Source organism: Anguilla rostrata, chromosome 13, assembly GCF_018555375.3.
Source record: "Anguilla rostrata isolate EN2019 chromosome 13, ASM1855537v3, whole genome shotgun sequence".
In the NCBI taxonomy this organism is placed as follows: domain Eukaryota; kingdom Metazoa; phylum Chordata; class Actinopteri; order Anguilliformes; family Anguillidae; genus Anguilla; species Anguilla rostrata.
The window spans coordinates 1135899-1143398 of record NC_057945.1 but is presented as its reverse complement, the minus strand read 5'-3'; the positions used below and the strand labels follow the sequence as shown (position 1 = coordinate 1143398).

The window sequence follows — 7500 nt, the reverse complement described above, 5'->3', positions numbered from 1 at the left end:
AAAGCAGCATAGGCAAGAAGCAGCACTGAGAGGTCAGATTGTTGGTTTAAAAAGGTGCTCTACTGATAATGTGTGTCTGTGATTGGATGGGTAAGAGGAAAGTATTGTGTGTATGCAATTGGTTGATTATGGAAACGCAGGGGTATGCGGTTATTGGGGCTGACCGATTGGTCGACTGCAATTTTGAATTTCCTGACAGAACACCTCTTTGTGAGGGAGGGGAAGTGTGAAGACCAGACGCGACCAAACAGGGGATCTATAAGTTACCAAAGGGGCACTCCAGTAACCACTGAGTCTCGTGAGAGACGAAATGAGAAGGGGGTGCTATACTCCTAAGGGACGTATCCCAAAAAATGAATAAACCCCTAAACGGGTAACTGAGGAAGAAGGAGTATATAAAGAAAATAAAGGAACAGGGAAAAGAAAAGAAGAAAAAACGACTTCGACCCGAAGCAGAGAAAAAGAAAATGTCTTTTCAAAAACAAACAAAAGACGTTCTGAGGCCAACTAAAACCAGGGGGGAAACTAGTTAGTAAGGGGCAGAAAGGTTTGTGCCCCAACGGTGACACAATAACCCCTTAAAACCGCCAGCCTCAGAATCTGGACATATACCGTCCTAATACCTTTTTCTCAAAAGAAAAAACGAACTGAAGTCAGAATTCTTTTTAAATTTCTTTGTTCTTAAATTCCTTACACCTTGCTCAGAAATACGACAGGGAACTGGCTAGAGCAAAACACGTTACACTCAAGCACCGTTCCACTGCCTACTGACGCTTTAAATACCCAGCCACAGGTGTGGCTGGTAATCAGCGGAAGATGTGAGCAACCCACAGGTGAAACAGATCAGAGGTAACCCTGCAGGAATGCACGGAATGTTCAAGCAGGAACAATCCTCCCACAGGAACCAAAAATAACGATTAGCCGAGTGGCTAATCTGCAAGCTCGAACTAATCGTCCCCACACACCAAAATAACGATTAGCCGAGTGGCTAATCGGAATGCTAACCACTGAGCCGGTGCAGGCACAGAAAAATGATCTACCCTGCACAGAAACCGTGACACTCTTTGCGCATTCCATGTTCATTACTTATATTTTTGTGTATTTATTACACATATATTTTACATTACATATCTACATGCATTTTTCAAATATATTTCTTACAGTGCTCACCTGACATGTAATGCTTGGACTTGGTGATTCCAACCCATGTGAAATTTGTGAGTAGCATTTGCACCAGCCAGGGAAGGGAAGAGGCGTGTGTCCACACTGTGTGTCTCAGAGTTATCTTTTGCGCTGCCACACTTTGTGACCAGTAGCGAGTGTTGTTTGGCTGACAATGCAGCTTATAGGCTCACATTGTGGGCCAATAAAATATCAGTGTACTGATGATTGGTTAATTACTAAAGGAATGTCTCTTGGGGCATGCCGTAATGATATGTGCTTGACAATGTTTTATGAGGAGATAAATGGTTATGAGCATCACAGAATTGTCTGCCATCTTGTATGTTTATAATACTACACTAGCTCCTGTCCAGGAGACAGCCATGAAGACAGTTCAGCGTTCTTAACTATGTTAAATATGCTAACTAGCTTACTAATGTTAGCTAGTTAGCATGGCAAGTGGCTAATGTTGTAATTGCCAGCTAAAGTCAGTAATATGTTGTTTTCAAAGGCTTTCTTTGTATTCCATTCATTTCATTTGTGAGTGCCATTTATTACTTCTTTCTTTTGTTTGACCTTTATTAAGACTAATTGTCCGATGTGGCACACTTGTCTTGATGTAGTTTAACGTGTTGCATATGTATCGCACTGAATGGTTACAGATCTTTAGACAAATTTGCAAAAATTTCAAAAAATCTGTTTTCGCTTTGCCATTTGGTATTGTGTGTAGATTGATGGAAATAAAAATGAATTTAATCAATTTTTTAATAAGGCTGTAATGTAACAAAATGTGGAAAAAATGAAGGGGTCTGAATACTTTCCGAAGGCACTGTACTATGCCACAATTAAAGGAAATTTCCGAAGAGCTGAAGAAGAGCTTTCCGAAGAGCTGTCTAAATATAACAGTATGGAAAGGGTTATAAAGCCATTTCAAGTACTCTGTGACTCTTCTGAATCACAGTTAGAGCTGTTATCTCCAAATGGAGAACACTTGGAACAGCGGTGAATCTTCCCAGTAGTTGCCGCCCTGCAAAAATGTCTCCAAGGGCGCAGCAACAACTCATCCAGGAAGTCTCAAAAGATCCCAGAAGAAGATCCAAAATAACTTCAGGCCTCTCCAGCCTCAGCTAAGGTCTAAGGCTGAAGCCACACTATACGCGGCGACGGCCGCCTGTCGCCGCGCCGCGTCCCCACAGTCGGCTATTTGTGGGCGTGTCACCTATTTCTGACAGACAGTTGTGTTCGTTAAATGTTGACCGGGTTTAATATCGTGTTTCATATTCATTCTCCTGTCTGAATAAAAATCATTTTGCAGTAACCTAGATCTGAAAGATGTTAGTCAGCTGCCTAGATAGGCTGTTTAATGTCTAGCTAGTGAGTAACAACCAACAACAAAAACATTGTCTGACGAATTAGCCAGATACAACTTTGAAGGAATTATCTGATTAGCTAGCTAGGTGGCTGGTAGAAACGAACAACTAGCAACTAATACAAGAGTTTTTTTTTTTTTGTTTGTTATTGTTTGTTGTTACTCACTATAGCTACACATTAGTTAGCCTAGCTAGGCAGCTTATTAACATTTTCAGAGCTAGATTACTGCAAAAATGATTTTTATTCAGACTGGACAGTGATAGTAGCTAACGGCGATAACCACATTGCAGAGCCACCAACAATTTCAGAGACTTTTGTCCACGCTATTTCCTCTTATCAGTGTCTCTGTAGGAGATTTTATTAAGTTGGGAAGCCCGATACGGAAATTACGAGTTAGGTCCTCCATTGTGGAACGATAGAATGTGGAACTAAAATTAGAAAAAAATAGGGACAATTTACTTGACGGATCATTAGATCAAATCAGATTGGTTACCGCGACGCGGCGAGGGGGTCAAAGTTGAATTTTTGCCATCTCCACTGCAGCCTCGCCGCCTCCCGCCGTGCCGCTGGCAATCCCAAAATGCCTTGCGGGGTCTGGCCACCACCCCTCATTCAAAATGAATGGAGGCGGCTCCGCCACGCGGCGGGGCCGCGTATAGTGTGGCTTCACCGTAAGAAAGGGACTGGGCAAAATTGGGGTTCATGGGAAAGTAACAAGGCGGAAACCACTTCTAACCAAGAGAAACATCAATGCTCATCTCACATTTGAAAAAAGCACCTGGATGATTGTTAAGATTTTTGAGATAATGTTCTGTGGACAGATGAGTCAAATGTGGAACTTTTTGGGTGGCTGACATGGGTCCCATTATGTCTGGTATAAAGCAAATAAAGCAAATATAGCATTTCAAAGTGAGAAAATCATACCAACAGGCAAAGATGGTGATGGTAGTGTGATGGTGTGGGGATGCTTTGCTGCCTCGGGACATGGAAGACTGGCCATTATTGAAGGAACCATGAATTCTGCTCTCTACCAGATTATTCTTAAGGAGAAGGTCTGGTCATCTGTCCATGAAGCTAAAAAATAATTGGGTTATGCAGCAAGATGATCCAAAACACAAAAGCAAGTCCACATCAGAATGGCTGAAAAGAAACAATATTAAAGTTTTGGAGTGGCCTAGTCAATGTCCTGCCTTGAACTCAATAGAGATTCTGTGGCAAGACCTGAAATGAGCAGTTCATGCTTGAAAACTTATGAATTTGTCTGAATTAAAGCAGTCCTGCAAAGAAGAGTGGGCTAAAATTCCTCCACAGCGATGTAAAAGTCTGATATCAAATTATAGGAAGTGCTTGGTTGCAGTTATTGCTACTAAAGGTGGTGCGATTAGTTAGTAAGTTTAAAAGTATTACTTTTTCAAATGGGTGATATGGGTGTTTGATAACTTTTTTCATTTAATGAACAAAATAATATTTTTAAAAATGTGTTTTGTGTATGCTTTTTCACCAACAATTTATACTTGTTTAGCCTATCTAGTAGTCACCTAGGCAGAACTCTTTTTCTGTCACCTACCCGGCTTTTCTCTCCGCCATGTCTAGATCCTAGACTGTAGGAAAAATATGGACAAATGTCACCCATTGACTTTCCATGGGCTTGTAAAAAGCGTTTTGAAATCTCGGAATTGCTGTTTTCATCCCGCCAGGCGGGGCGACATAGCTCAGGAGGTAAGACCGATTGTCGAGCAGTCGGAGGGTTGCTGGCTCAAACCCCGCCCTGGGCGTGTCGAAGTGTCCTTGAGCAAGACACCTAATCCCTAACTGCTCTGGTGAATGAGAGGCATCAATTGTAAAGCGCTTTGGATAAAAGCGCTATATAAATGCAGTCCATTTACCATTTACCATAGAACCAGAGGACGTGAAGTCCAGGCCAGGTCAAATACAGGAAATACAGTGATATGCAGTGCTGCAAACTGTCCCTGATTTGTCCACGAAATGTTAAAACATCGTCCGAATAAAAATCGGCACATGGGATGACATTAGACAAAGAAAAAACACACTGTGGCTACAGTTTATTGTGGGGAAAAAATTATTGATTTTGCCTTTTAACCGTATTGGTACCATTGACTTGCACTGAAATGGGCGGCTGAAAAACTGATACTGGGGCCAACTGCACTTGCACTTGTGAGAAACGTCTCCCAACAAGACCAGGAAGTGAACTTCAAAAATAAAGCCCATTTTTGACCGCTCAGTCTGGATCCGGTTGGCATGTCTCACTAGCTGAATCATTTAATTCAGAGCACAAAGCAATGCAGGCAAGATGCAATGCGCCAATACAAAGGTAATGTTTGACACATCTAGGTTAATCACAACAACAAAGCTGTAAGTGCATCCTCTACTAACACAATATTGTCAACTTTGTGGCCTTTTAATAAAATGAAGCAAAAAAGTGGGCTTAAATTAAACAGTCTGTCCTAGCACTGTCACGTCTTATTAAGAGTCATTCCTTAAGAGATGTGTACACTGAATTCAGTCCATTACTGTACACAGAATTCACAGTCCATTATTGTACACTGCACTTTCAGTCCATTACTGTACACAGAATTCACAGTCCATTACTGTACACAGAATTCACAGCCCATTACTGCACACTGAATTCAGTCCATTGCTGTACACTGAATCCAGTCCATTACTGTACACAAAATTCAGTCCATTACTGTACACAGAATTCACAGCCCATTACTGTACACAGAATTCAGTAATTTCATTCACAGTTTTCACAGTGCATTACGTTACCCTGCACCTTCAGGTAAACTGCATTTTCAGCAGTGGCAGAGCTGAAATTGAGGAGGCTGAAAACCTCTCCTCAAACTGATTATTAGTCTCAACATTTTTTTCCATAATTTCCTGGATTTACAATACAGTGATTAATTCACAAAATACTCAATTCCATCCGTTATAACCAGTTCTCTTTAATTAGGCTATTACCTGAGTAATACGATAATTTTATTTGCATTGCAAAATTTTGCATATTTTATAAAAATTATTTAAAACTGTGGATACATGTACTCTTCATTATCTGCACTCTGTAATGTAGTGTGAGGTGTGGTGTGGGCATGCTTTGCTGCCTCAGGACCTGGATGAATTGCCATTATTGAAGGAACCATGAATTCTGCCCTGTACCAGAAAATTCTTAAGGAGAATGTCCGGTCATCTGTCCGTGAGCTGAAGCCGAAGTGTAATTGGGTTATGCAGCAAGACAATAATCCAAAACACAAAAGCAAATCCACATCAGAATGGCCGAAAAGAAAGTTTTGGAGTGGCTTAAAATAGGCTTGGTGATAATTTAAAAGACTGATATCAAATTAAAGGTGTTTGGTTGTGGTCATTGCTGCTAAAGGTGGTGCAACCAAGTATTAAGTTGAAGAGGGCTATTACCTTTTCACAGAGGTGATACTTCCACATCAGTGCCACAGTCATATGACAGCTGGCTAAAGCACCATCTAGTATGGGCCATAAGCATTCAAAAAAGAAGAATTTGATATTTTGGTTGACCAACAAGGCCACGTGACAGGTTTCAAGAAACAGAGGTGTCGGAGTCCCACAGAAAGGTTTGGCACTGAAGCGAGTACAACTGACAGAAAATGTTTTGTACATTTTCTTGGTGAGCACCTCAACCTTTTTTTAAAGCACAAAACAAAACAAAAAAACTACCCACAGAATGTTGGATTGGTTTGTGCTCATTCCACTCTCTGTTTACCCCACAGTTAGCACATGCTGAGAGGCTAGATTTATGATTCCTGTGGTCCTGGAGGAATGACCATTTGAGCATCAGGAAACCAGACTTTCCCATCGCCTCTGGGGCCACAGTTACAATGATCTCTCCAGAATGGAAATTAAACCAGAATGAAAGGTCAGTACACAAGGCTTGACACAAATGTATTCTTTTTTTTCACTTTCTTATGTTGACTGACATTTAAAACTGGGAGTTAATCCAAGGATTCTATTGTTTCTTTACTGTTATGGGATGGGGGTCAGCTTTTCAGTGAAGTTTTCAACACCTTTTTTTTTTTTTTTTTAAACTGAGCAATGATTAATTATTTGTTACTTTCAAAGTCTATTCTTTTCTTCCCAACCCTGAAAAATTTTCACACTCCATAAATGTGACACGAACTTGGGTCCTCTTTGGACTGAAGAGGCAAGGCCATTGCCTGTCGTTGTTGTGGATAGCAGAAAGGACTCGCTGTCCTGTGGGATTCCAAGGGTTGAAAGCACACTGATTGAGTAACAACGCAGGAAATACAGTGGCAATAAATAACCTTGTTAAGAAAATTAAAACAAAGGAAAGAAAAGCTGCTTGTCACACTAGCCGAACAGCTTAAGTGATCCTGACCTCAGTGCAACCAGCACTCTTTAGAGCAAGACTTCAATGTGCTGGCCTGTGCCTTCAGTCAACTGGGTCCAAAGATGCAGTCCTAAGTGAACATCTCTCAAAAATGGGGATTTCCACCAAAGAGTAAGGAAGGTATTACTTTGTGGCAAGGAAAGGGCTATTTAAGACTTAACATCTGTATAACAATAAGAGAGTATCTTATAGGTATAATTTTATTATGGCAAACTTGTCAGTTTTGATAGCCCCTGTACCAAAGCCTGGGGGAGGGCGGGGAGTTTCCAGGGTCCGGGGTAATGGGACTTTTGTTAGATTCAGATCTCTTTGTCCACCCTGCACCAACATCAGGTTTGTGTACATTTGTCCTTGGGGTTGGGTTCCCATCCTTTAGGACAGGGATCTGGCTATATTCGGAAGTCACAGGTCTTCTGGCATGTCTTGAAAGATGCCTGAGAGATCACATGTCAGAGGGACATGCTCCATGCCCAGAACTGGTTTAGAAGTTTATAAAAATATAAACCATGGCTAAATAAAATTATAACCTATGCACGCCGGAAAAGTTCTGTAAAATTAAAAGAATCTCTGTT

The 7500-nt window shown here is 41.1% G+C and overlaps 1 long non-coding RNA gene across 1 annotated transcript in view; it reads left to right on the top strand.

Moving 5' to 3' along the window:
* The window catches only part of LOC135238117 (uncharacterized), a 49058-nt gene that overhangs the window by 33374 nt on the left and 8184 nt on the right, over positions 1-7500 (top strand). The window contains exon 2 of the long non-coding RNA XR_010325020.1: positions 6291-6436. This is a non-coding gene — a long non-coding RNA (uncharacterized LOC135238117). The remainder of the gene's footprint in view (positions 1-6290; positions 6437-7500) is intronic.